At 38.9% G+C, this 12,662-nt stretch overlaps 1 long non-coding RNA gene across 3 annotated transcripts in view; it reads right to left on the reverse strand.

Annotated features, from left to right (window-relative positions):
- LOC141578846 (uncharacterized) overlaps window positions 1–12,662 on the reverse strand; it is a 104,679-nt gene that overhangs the window by 31,497 nt on the left and 60,520 nt on the right. For 2 of the 3 annotated variants that reach the window (XR_012509617.1, XR_012509615.1), the window contains one exon: window positions 6,399–6,533. The exons of the other annotated variant lie outside the window; for it this stretch is intronic. This is a non-coding gene — a long non-coding RNA (uncharacterized LOC141578846). Of the gene's footprint in view, window positions 1–6,398; window positions 6,534–12,662 lie in introns of those variants that run through there. 3 annotated transcript variants of the gene reach the window in all.

Here is a 12,662-nt window from a genome sequence, read left to right on the forward strand (position 1 = left end):
GTGGGGAGCTACCCAGAGCACTCTTTTTTTTTTTTTGCAGAAATATTCAATTTTATGTTTTTTTTTAAGGTACCAATATGTTTATAATTTGTTATTCTAAATAAAATCAATGATAAAGAGGACATAGCTAACCTTTGTGTCATTTGGGAGGATTCTAGTATATAATCCCTTCTCCCATTTGGAGATAACATTCAACTGATACAGTGTCAGAGGGGAGAGTGTGTTTCCTTCCATAACAGAATCTGAACAGGGCAGATCCTCCTTCTCCCCATGGCTTCACAGTAGGACACAAGCAGCCACAAGACCTAGTCTCTGCCAGCTGGACCTTCACATCTGGGGCTTTGAGTTCTTTAATGAAAAGAGGGATAGGATTTATTCCTGCTATCTGTGAGAGTGATCAGGAGCAGTGAAAGGCTTTCCTTGCCAGAGCACTCTTTTTTGACCACAGATGAAGTATGAGTATAAATTCACACACAAACTTTTGGATGCACATCTATTGCATGATATGTGGTATTTTTACCCACGAAATTTTTTGGGTCTCAGCATTCCGTGGTCAGATAGAGGTTTCTGGACCAGTTTGAACTGATTGGAGAAAGCATTAGTTGTTGCATTTGTAGCCTCCCTTTGGAGGATAACCTTAGGCTCAGAATTACAGTGATTGAATGTGAATGAGATCTGGGACTTTTTATTTTTATTTACTTTTCTTGTTCAAATGAAATGAATATGCATTGTACTGGGAAGGCAGACAGGGCTATTACCAGTGCAGCTGAGAACAATTAGTTCTTATTTGCTTAACACCATTTCTTAATGTGCAATTGTAAAACTTTTCACAGGATGTTTTAAATGTAATCAATTTTTCATTGCTGCTTCTAATAATTCAAAGAGCCTGACATTTGCAATCAAGCCAACTGTGGTCGATACCCATTTTCTCTTAGTTAAATAAGGAATTTAACTCAATGACACAAGTGGTGGCTTCTGGAACGAATTCTGTGTATTTATTCTTTTGTGAGGACTACACCAGTTGCATGAGTTTGCAGGCTAGACTGTCAAGTATCACAGGGCCAGTAGGGCTTACTGTCATCAGTCCCCTCTGAACTCACAATCCAGCCCTACTACTTCTCAGATATGTGCACTTTGGTAACTTGCTTTTCTGTACCTCAGTTTCCTCACTTACAAAATGAGGAAGAATTTCTTTCATAGAGTTGTATTAGGATTAAATGAAATGATGCATTGTTAATCGGGATATATTGCTCACTATTAGCTGCAAGTGACAAAAATCCAACCTAAACCAACAAAAACTAAAAAGGAATTTAGGGGTTTGACAGGATTTGGGACATGTTACCGCCAAATGTGGCACTTTGGCATATTAAGTATTTTAAATTGAAGGAATCTGAGGAAAAGCAGGTGCAGGAAGGACTTTCTGACATTCCCCTGAAGCAAGTCACAAGACCCTTATGTTGGAGGTGCCCTCACTATACCTGGAGGAAAGGAGCATACTTATCTCCAAAGATGGAGGGACCAAGAGGAATTTGAACAAACAGGCTTTGCTAAGTTTCCCCTAGCTTACTGCTCTTGGCTTATACTTCTCTGTGCCATCACATTTTTCCATGTCTTTCCACTCTTCATCAAAACTAGTAGTAAATACTTGAATTGTTTCTGTGGGTCTTTATTTCCTTATGAAGACTCCTCTGTTGGTTATAGCTTATATTAAATTTGTATGCTGTTCCCTTGTTAATCTGTCTTCTGTTACAGGGACCCAGCCAAGACGGGTAGAGGAAAGATACTTTCCTTTCCTTCAGGCTCCTGTAGGAAGCGTATCTACAGTTTTTCTGATTTCAGGGATAGCTGGATCCAGGCGATCAAATGATGTTGCGATCCTTTTTCTGCTGTCTATTTGTTGGTTTCATGGTCTCTTTTCAGATCAGGTTCTAAATCAGGGATACCAAACAGGTCTGGAAACATGAGGAAGAAAAGAGTTTTGGGGGAAAATAAACAGAAAAATGGCAACTTTAATGAATTTTTCAATAGTTCTCAGGGGTTTACCTTCACACTACTTCCCTGAACATCTCTTCATCATATTCTAAGCCATAGATCAGCAAACTACAGCCAGCCAGTAGGGCCATACCTGGCCTGCTGCCTGTTTTAGTAGGTGGAGTGTTATTGGAATACAACCACACTTGCTCATTTAGGACTGTCTATGGCTGCTTTTATGCGACAGTAACATTGTTGATTAGCTGTGACAGCAACAGTGTTTACTACCTGGCCATTTCCAGAAAAATTTTGCTGGCTTTACAGAAAAAGGTTTAAACTAGTGGTCTTCAAAATGGCTTATTTACCAGGTAGTATGCAAGACAACCCATTGGGAAAACAGAAAAATATATATCAGCTTGTACTTTTTCTCATTGTCTTTCTTTAAATATCAGCTTTATTGAGGTATAACTGACATTAAAATTGTAAGATATTTAAATTGTACATTGTGGTGATTTTATATATGTATATATTATGGAAAGATCTAGTTAACATTCATCACCTCACATATTTATCTTTCTTTTTTTTTGGGTGACAATTAAGTTCTACTCAAATTTCAATTATATAATACTGTGTTATCAACTATAGCCAACACGTTATACATTAGATCCTTAGACCTTATTCATCTTATAGCTGAAAATTTGTACCTTTTTACCAGTTTCTCCTTTTTTCCTCCTACCCCACTTCAGCCCCTGGCAACCACTTCTACTTTCTGTTTCTAGGAGTTTGACCTTTTTTTAGATTCTATATATAAGTGTTACCATGCAATATTTGTATTTGTCTGTCTGGTTTATTTCATTTAATGTAATGCCCTTCAGGTCCATACATGTTATCACAAGTGGCAGGATTTCCTTTTATCCCATGGCTGAGTAATATTCCATTGTATAGGTATACCGCACCTTCTTTATCTCAGTTTCTCATTTTCTTTCTAAAATATTTGAAGAGTAAGCTTTTATAATATTTACTATATATCTTAAAATTTTTTGTATATATGTATTTTTATTGACGTATAGTCAATGTCACACAATTTACAATATTGTGTCAATTTCTGGTGTACAGCATAATGCTTCAGTCATACATGAACATACATATATTCGTTTTCATATTCTTTCTCACCATAAGTTACTACAAGATACTGAATATAGTTCCCTGCACTATACAATATGAACTTGCTGTTTATCTATTTTATATATATTAGTATCTGCAAATCTCTATATATCTTGATGATATTTAGTAAATGTATATAACTAAAATGTATATATTTAATATATAATATATAATATTTGTATAATATGACATACACATCTTATTAAATATAGAGCTATATATATTTATATTAAATATGTAAATATATATTTGTATTAAATGTGTAAATTACATTTAATATATGTTATAATATTAACAATATATAGACATATAAATATTAACAATATATAATATTTATGTTCTTAATCTAATATATATGTGTCTAAATATATATATATATATATGTATAGTATTAGACAGAGAGAGAAAAAAAAAGAACTCAAAATTCTGTACCACTGCTACATTACTTTAGGACAATATGCCTGTATTTAACTCCACTCTCCTTCCCATCCCAACTGGATATATGTATTTGTTGCTAGTGAGACCTGTGTCTCTCACCCTTGCATGATGAGGTGGTATGCTAAGTCTGTTCATTTAGAGATAGATGTAAAATAATAAAAATTCAGCAGAAGGAGGAGTAAAGGAGGCAGGCTGTGTCTCTGATTATTCAAGTCAGGCACATTGTAGAAGCATCAAAAGAATAAGCAATCAGATCTGTCTTATTTCTGAATTTTAAAAGAGAGTAGTGTTTCTATTCATCATTTATCTTGCCTGCGATTTGAACAAATACAAGATTTCTGGCAGCAATTATTGATTTTTCAATATTTATAGAAAATGATACATGTTCTGCCAAATGTGATATTTAGGAAGTGAGGTGAGTTCTGTAAATCCAATGGATTGGTGATTGTGCTACCAGGACAATTTGTAAAATATGTTAAAGCTGATTAATGAGAAACAGAAATGTTGATGAGTTTATTAAAGTGAAGGGATAAAGGGGTGTTAGAACTTAGTGGGAATACCTCAGGCTTAATTCTACAAGGACTGGCTGGGCTCAGAGCATGGAAGCCTGGATCAACCCTTCATCCTCCTGGAAAGATTTGGTTATGGGGCAATGAAACCTCTACTGGGGAGCAGTAGGTATGTTCTAGGAGGGGGACATATTTCCTGATGTTCTTTCTGTCAGTCTGGCCCTCTTTTTCTGTAGGATTTGTTTGGATCTGTTGAATTTCTCCCTCTCTTAAAATATGCATATGTGCATGAGAGAGAAAAACTATCGTTATGTGGTGAAGGTTGCTTAAGAAATATGGACCTATTTGCATAAGGGGTTGAGAGAAAAGGTGTAGATCCTAAATCTTCATTCCTGGAACCTCTTGAAGTGGGTGAACCAGGTTAACTCAAATCAATTCCAGGGCAAGCATTGGCCCCAAGGCTTCTGCTATAGAATTTCCACCAGAGAGAAGAGATAAGGGGCAGCAGACTGGCTCTTGCACTGCATCTGTTGAAAGGGGCAGGGAGGAAGAGCAATTAGTCTTTGACAAAACTATGGTCCAGGTTCTTTCCTAGTCCTGCCCATCTCTCTGTGGCAAACTTGTGCCCTGGGGAAATGGAGAGAGAAACTTGTTCCAGAGTTGTGATACTGGAAACCTAGGTCAATTTTGGTGTGGATCACTTGACTATTACAAATGAGGAAACATTTTTTTCCTTTCATAAATTGAAGAACGTTTATATTCCTGGCAAGGAGTTGTATAAGTATAAGGGAATAGATGAGGAGATCTGACATCAACCTCCTTGTTTCAGATGAGGTAGGCAGCCCAGAGCATCTAGCCAATGGCTTTTTTCCAAGTAACCAAGTTTGTACAGTTGTTGTGGGATGTGCCAGCCACAAAGAGGCACCACTGAGTTGTGGCTCTTGTGCTGAAGCAAAAGAAATTAACTTTTTTTTTTTTTTTGAGATGTGGATTCTGGGACAAGCAGGAGAAAGAGGTGCTGCATAGGGAAGAACTAGAGTTCTTGCTTGTATGGGTAGGTGGGGGACATGAGTTGAAGCCATTGTTCCCACCCCTTTTATAAAGTGGGACACTACATACACTTGTAGTATGCCATGCAGTGCTATGCTAGCTTGTAAGCTTTTGAATTAGACGTGTGAAATGTGTAATGATAGGCTTACTCAAGTGTACAATGAGGAACAGCTGAGAAGAGCCCATGATCTTGGGGCATAGTCAAGAAAGGCTTCTTGGAATAGAATATCAGAACTGATTCTTAGCAGAAGGTAAGAGGACTGGGGTTGTGTCCAAACAGAGAGCCCACTTGTGAGAAAGAACAGACATATCATAAAGTAATGTGACTCAGTGCAAATAGTTTGGTATGACAGGGGAGACGGCTCTGTGGGAGAGTAGCACCCAACTGGAGTTCTTACAAAGAAGAAAAAGTTTAGGTCATCAGAAAAAAAGACCTTGTATGCCACGCAAAGATGTTTGGATGTTAGACAAAAAGCAGTGAGGAACCATTGAAAGATTTTGTAAAAGGGTAATATCATTGCATTTTTACTTCATCAAGTTAATATTGTTATGCATTAAGATAAATTGAAGATCTAGAGTCGAGGTAATCCTGTGGGTGAGAAATGTGGTAATCAGGATTTGTTATCAAACCTTACTCACACTCTCTGTAGTGCTAATCATGTGATCTGGGATTTGGACAAATAATATGCTTGCCTGTGCAGAAGAAGTCCCATGTACCAATCTCAGACCAGATAATTGAGATAATTTAGATATGAAACCCAATGTCTTTAACTTCTTGACCTATTCAGCCCTAACTGGTATTCTTTCTTCTCGGCTACTCATATGTCTACTTTTGCCCCTTCACAGTATTAACTTGGGTATTGACTCACTGTATATTCTCATTGGGTCCCAGGGTTCAGGATAAGTCTAAAATTATGAATGTAAAGTAAAAAACATTGTCTTCTAGTCAATGATGTAATATGATTTCTCCCTTTATGCTACATAAGACTATAATTGCAAGTCTAACCCAGTGTGCTCATTTCTTTCTGGTTAGTTTATGAAAAGCTATTTTCTGAGGTCAGTCTGGGAGAATCACAGTATACATTAATGCATACTAAAGGCTCTGAGAAGTCCTGCAGGAAGACTCTGGCTTTGCTTTTTAAATCAGGATTTTTCAAACTTACTGGATCAAGTAATCTCTTACGTAAGTAGTCTATTAGATTTTGCAGAACCAGAGTTTCAGATAATGCATAGAAGACAGTCTCAAACACTGGGACTTTCTGTCTTATATGATTTATTTATAATAAAAATATTAACATAAGTGCCAGATACCCAAGGATCAAGCAGGCCTTTCTTGCATTGAACCTCTTGGTTATTCAGTGATTCTTCCAGGCTCTTGGGTAACATTGAACTGTCTGGCACCTAGGAAACAGATAAAGGATACTCTGAATAATTGAAGCCAGTTCCACTCTTACAGAAATGCAAGTGGCAATACTAAGCATTCATGACAAAAGCCCAAGAGTTAATGACAAAAATGAATCCTGATTTGTTAATAGAGATGGGGAAGAGATACAGACTATGAAGTTTGGGTTTTGTTTTCTGGTGTGAACACTCTGGACCAGGTGTACTCCTTGGCTGTATGTACATGGATAGGGCACCTGCATTATGCAGTCTGGGCTGTGAAATGCCACTGAGCTGAAAGGGTTAAAAATCCAACCTACAGACATTGTTGATTTCAAAGGCAGAGTAATACAGTGTTTAAAAGCACAGACTCTCACCCAGATGGTCAAGCACTCCCACTTATTAGCTATGTGACCCTGGACACATTAACTTTTGTGTCTCAATTTTCTTCTCTGTAAAATGGGGCAAATTATAATGCCTGTGGCCTAGAGTTGTTGAAAGGACTGAATGAGTTAATGTACATGAAGTTCTGAATATAGTGCCTGGCACATAAAAACTGTTTTGTATGTATTTGCTTCCATTCTGTGCTTGGTACTATGTCAGATGTGAGGATTATAAAAACGAATTAGCCATCATCCTGGCCCTAGAGCTCAGAGACTAATATGAATAAATTATAATGATTTAGGGTGAGAAATAGATCTATAAAAGCACCCAGGAGAGAGGCAGTATAATGTCTGCAAAGAGAGTAATTTCCAGTGTCAAAGAGATGTGGGTTTGAATTCAGACTCTGCTACTAGCAGGAGCTTAGACAAGTGACAAACTTTCTGGGCCTTAGGTAATCATGTGGAAGGAGGCCCAGTACTGCAGTTAAGTCTACAGCCCAGTTACTAGTATATTAGTGTGCTAGTGTAGGGGAGGAGAGAGCTCTGTGGAGAAGACAGCTTCTGATTTGGCCCACCTGCCTACTGTGGGCACTTCTTCCCACTGAATCTCCGCCTGCCTCTCTCCTCACATGGTGAAGAAGACGAGGTTAAAGGTGTGAAGTGTGTGCCAGAAGGGCCTCCCCAACACTCTGCTCTGTGACAGGTGAGCACGAGATGCTTTCCTAGCCTGCCACACCATTTCCTCCAGGTTCTGCACCCTTCAGCCACATGGGGCTGAATTCAGTCCAGGAATCCACATTTGGATGACCTGATAGCTTCCTCTCCATCTCTCTGAGTCCTGTAACCTTGTAACAAACATGGCTGAGGCTATCCTTGGTGCTGATGTGAGCTCAGGTTGGCAATTTTGTGTAGATGTTGGGGAGCCGTCTCTTTGGAATCTCACTGTAGCAGGTACTCAACATTCAGACTCCCTGGCTTGGAGAAGTCTTGCCAGGTGGGTGCTATCTAACTGAGCTGTCGCAAGGGCATATCTGGAAGGGCAGTTCCGGCCAGTGACTTAGAAGGGGGCCAGTGGGTGGTAAGCGGTTTTTCAGCCCTTCTGGTGTGGAGCCAGTATAAACAGATCCCCTGCTGCATGGCCCTGACTCCTCCCTTTTTCTCACTGTGTGAGGGCGACTTGGCTTTGCTTTCAGTGCCACAGACTGGGCTCTGCCTTGGAGGACGATGCTTTCTAAATAAAGCACTAACCCAGGCAGCTGCCTGGAACAGAAGTGTCACCTGAGGGGAAGAGAGGACCGACCAGTGCGGCCAGAGCTCTCTCCTGGAGGTTCTCACTTCTCACTCCTCCCTCCCTTCCTGGGAGCCCAGGAATCTTCTTGCAGAAGAAGGAGGGAGCAAAGGCAGACACTGTAAATGCAGGAATGCAGGCAGGAAGCAGAGTGAAAGCAGTGGTTTGTTTAATGACTTTTTTCATGTTCTCTATGTGGGTTTCTTTGGTTTTGTTTTTGTCACTGGCTCCCTTTGGAGGGATAAAGCTTTCATCTAGCCAGGAAAACCTTAGCTTTAGGGATATGATTATATGATTAGTTTTGGCTGAGAGAAGTTCCAATTGCTACCTCTGCTAATTGCACACTGGAGGCATTTACTCTTTGGGCTCACCTCTGTCTTGTGGAGGTGTAGGGACCCTGATAGATTCCTGATGGAAGGGAGAACTGGTGCAGATAGATATTCAGGGTCGAAATTTTGCAGCATTTAATTAAGTATATATACACATGCCTTATGATCTAGCAGGTCATCTTCTGAATATTCATTCAAGCAAATTCCTACTTGGATCTATAAGTGGACACGTATGGGGATATTTATTGTAGCATTGTTTGTAAAGATTTGGAAGCAATCTGGGTGATTTGGGTATTCATCCCTGGAGAAGTGAATAAGTATAATATAGTAGGATCCACAAACGAGCACCTAGAAGCAAAAGAAGGTGTACACCTAGCAACATGCATAAATCTTAAAAACACAATACTAGATTTTTTAAAAAAGTAAGACACAAACTGAGACTTACAGCATAAACCGTGTTGAAGACGCATTCAGAGAAAACAATAACACATGTTTTTGTAAAAACTGATACTAATAAAAGAGTAAATATCAAATATATTAGAATATTTGGGATAAATGAGAATAAATAATACAGGAGATAAATCTTATGCAAACCAGTGATGATGGTGTTGCAAGAAATGAAGAATGTATTAACCCTCTGAAAATTAGGTAAACAAAATCTGAACAAAATCAATTAATACTTGAAGTCATGTGAAATTAAATAAGCAAGAGAGAAAATGTTCTTGCCTTTCACTACTTTATCCCCAAACCTGATTGTTTGGAGCATTAACTCACAGTTGAACCCTTTCAAGTCAAAACTGCTCTCCTCCTGAAAACCCCCGTGGCAGCTAGAAGATTTGGCTCATAACGTTTCTCAATTCTTTAGCGGACTGTTCCAGACGCAGTCTAGTTTTTTGTGGCAGCAAGTTCCCAGCCATTTTCACCCCTTGCTTCTCTTTATGCTTATTTGGCCCTCTCCTTGCAACACTGCAGACCCCACCAGCTTAGGTTAGGCTCCATCTCAGGATTGTTTGGGATCTCTTGTGATATTATTTTCACCTCCATCACTCCTGTGTTTGGCTTCCAATCTCCGTATTGCAGGACAGCATTTCTTCCTTCATCTAATAATTTTATTAATTACATATGTATTTTGTTCAAGCCCTTGGATTAGGTGTTAGGGGGAAAAACATATGGTAGAGTCCATATTAGTTTCCTATTGCTACTGAAAGAAATTACCATAAGCTAGGTGGATTAAAACAACAGACATTTATTATTTTACAACTTTGGAGGTCAGAAGTCTAAACTCTTTTCCACTGGGCTAAAATGAAGGCATCGGCATGGCTGTGATCCTTCTGGAGGCTCTGGGGAAGACTCTGTTACCTTATCTTTTCCAGCCTTTAGAGGCCACCTTCGTTCTTTTTCTCATGGCCTCTTCTTTCATCTTCAAAGCCAGCATTTTAGCATCTGCTTGCCTCTCTGACCGCTGCTTCTATCATTACGTCTTCTCTCTCTGACTCTGGTCCTCCTGCCACCCTCTTATAACTACTCTTATGATTACATTGGGCTTATCCAGATATTGCAGGATCATTTCCCAATATGAAGTTCCTTAATCACATCTGCAAAGTCCTTTTTACTCTATAAGATCACACACACATTTATAGGTTCAGGGGATTAGGACATGGACATCTTTTGGAGGGTAGTTGAGCCTACAACAGAGTTTTTGTGCTTAAGCTGTTCACAGTCTAGCAGGGGATACCAACTGATGAGTTGGTAGGCAGTTATAGTAGAGGATGGTGAATATCATGACCAGGGAAGTATAGGATAAAAGAAGAAAACTTAATCTGGTCTAGGGTTAGGGCTGACTCCCCAAAGTTAGGTTCAAGAGGGGTGTAAGCTACTAGGGCACGGCTATATGAAGAGAAGAGGGGGTGAGCACCATGTTCGCAGACCTAGAGGTGAGAGAGAATCAGCAGAGTCAAAGCCGACCTACTTGCTGCTGTCCCTATGCATCCTGCTTGTTCCACCTCACTGCCTTTGCTTGTCCTCTGATTTCTGCTTGTAATGCCTCTCCAACCACCCTACCTAGCCTTCAGTCTTCCTTCAGAAAGTCTATGTTCATATTCTACCCGTAGCATGATAACTCCAATGAATTCCCTTAACTTTTTGTCTGTACCCTTCTGATACTCATTTATACTTTCGCATATAGGTTATAGGCGGTGAAACTCTTGTTACAAGTGTTTTCTGTATCTCTTTTTTTTTTTCCTTCTGAACTTGTGAATGGAATGAGTAGGAGACTGTAAATTCTCCCCCTCTCCCACACCCTCTCCTCTTTCCCAGCTGTTTCCAGCAGCTTCAAGAACATTACAGGCTATCAGCAAGTACTGAATGATTCAATGAACAACACACCTAAATTCAATCATGTATCAGTTTCTCTGGCTCCAGCCACACTGGGCATACCTGAGAATCACATGGTTTCTCACATTGAGGAAGTCTTTAATTTGATTTTTAAAAATACAGTGAAGACACATTGAGCCAAATTACCCATCTATTTATTTAAAGTGACCATTATAATAAGTATAATGTATAAGACAGAGCCCAAACAATGCCCTTTATTGATAATGATTGATTGTACTAACAGTTGACTCAATATTAACCTGAGAAAGTGGTGGTGGTCTGTGTATATTCACTGTTTTGGTAGAAAAATAAAGAGGGGATAGATAGTGAAGAATTAGATTGGTAGAATAGGAAAAAATCATAGTTATCATTATTTCACATCATGTACCTATTATTCTGATGCAAAATTTAAATATCAAGTAAGGCTTATTGAAAAATACTTGTATGAAAAGAATTCAGAATCTCAATTACGTACACCATAGCGTAATTTCTACCTATGTGAGATAATATTTTTATCCTCTAGAGAACAAATGCATATCTGCTTCAGTCCTCCAAAAACATCTTTCTTGAGCAAGATATACCAGTGTGGATAAAATAAAATTCACATCTCACCCAAAAACAAGGTAAATATAATATTTAGGGAAGCTTTTAAAATCAAATAATTTTTATTGAAGTTTAGTTGATTTACAATATTGCATTAGTTTTAGGTATATACCATAGTGATTCAGGTTTTTTTGCAGATTATATTCTATTATAGGTTATTACAAGATATTGGATATAATTCCCTGTGCTATACAGTAAATCCTTGTTGCTTATCTATTTCACGTATAGTAGTTTGTATTCAAATCATTTTTGAGATGTCTTTTTACTACATTTTTTTCCCAAGTTTTATTTTGTTTGTTTTTAGTGGGTATAATCAATACAATTGATATGTTCTTAGCAGTTTCTTGTGGGTCTGGCTCTTATAGCCTTTGAGTCTAGATTCTATACTGGGACCCTCATAGTGTCTGCATCTCCTCTGAGAGAATCACAGCCTGTTCTACCTCTACCTTTGGGATCTGACTCCAGATTTTACCTCCTGATCTGGGGGGCCAGCTGAACCCCCATGCTCAACTACCTACTTAAGTTCACTGCCACCTTAGGTGGCTGTTGTTCATTCCTTATTCACGTGGACAACTTTGGGATTTAAGATTTTGCCAGTAGTCCTATACTTAACAGCCAAGTATACTGGGCTATAATTTCTTTCCTGCATGAGGCTATCAGGATGAATCCCACCATGATTGTCTTCCCTTTAAATCTTAGGTATCATCGCATGATCATGGCTTTCAGATAATCTGTCGCCTTAACAACGAATTGAGGCTAAGAACTTGATGAGACAAGCTTTGGAAAATGGAAAAAAAATGGCGAGGGCAAGGGGAACCTCTGATTTACAGAGTATGCATTTTCAATCCTATTGCACAGTTAGCTAATTGTCTAGATGACTTCTCTTGAATATCTCAAAGGTCCATCAAACATAAAAGGTCCACAGTCAAACCATGTCCTCCCCTCAAAGCCTGGTCCTATACAGCTGTTCCTCATTTAGTGACTAGCACCACCATCTATCCAGTTGTACAGTCCAGAAATCTAGGGTGAATCCTGCTCCCCTCCCTCCCCTTACTTCCCTCATCCAATATAGCACCACCTCCTGTTGATTTACCTCCTAAACTTATCTTGAATTCATCTTGTCTACTACCATACTATCTACCTATTGTCTCTGAGTCTTCCTATTTGTGAAGGA

The sequence above is a fragment of the Camelus bactrianus genome, chromosome 10 (genome assembly GCF_048773025.1).
Source record: "Camelus bactrianus isolate YW-2024 breed Bactrian camel chromosome 10, ASM4877302v1, whole genome shotgun sequence".
NCBI lineage: Eukaryota > Metazoa > Chordata > Mammalia > Artiodactyla > Camelidae > Camelus > Camelus bactrianus.